Genomic DNA, 558 nt, shown 5'->3' on the forward strand with positions numbered 1-558 from the left:
GAAGAAGAAAGTCCTTTAATCATGAATAGATGTGAAGGAGAAGTAAAGGCAAGAGTAATCAGCATTACAAGTTCTAGACATGGAAATAAAAAAAAGTCAGAACAGGGCAATTTTCAAATGTTCATATGAGAGTCCATTGGAGTTTCTTGACTAGGGCTTCCAAAGCATCCTTCTATTGGGTTCTTTCTCATTTTTCTTTTGTCTTCCAAGGCTGGACTAGTTGGCTGGGAAGAGTGGCTGGATACTCAATGAGGGTGCAGTGACCCTGCTTGGCCCTCTTTTAATGAATGAGCAGAACCATCAACAAGCCCAATTGTGACTATATTTATGTTTAGCAATCATGCTCAGCCGAAGTCATGATGATGGTCGTTATTTTCATGCAAAAGGGACTGCATCATCTTATTAAAAGGACCTGGAATTTAAAAGGAGCCACATATGAGGGAGAGTATATGTCATTTATTTTTCTGAGTCTGTGTTACTTCACTTAGTATAACAGTTTCTAGATCCAGCCATTTACCTGCAGGTTTCATTATTATATCTTTCTTTACTTCTGAATAG

Source organism: Nannospalax galili, unplaced genomic scaffold (assembly GCF_000622305.1).
Source record: "Nannospalax galili isolate Female #2095 unplaced genomic scaffold, S.galili_v1.0 scaffold698, whole genome shotgun sequence".
Taxonomy (NCBI): Eukaryota; Metazoa; Chordata; class Mammalia; order Rodentia; family Spalacidae; genus Nannospalax; species Nannospalax galili.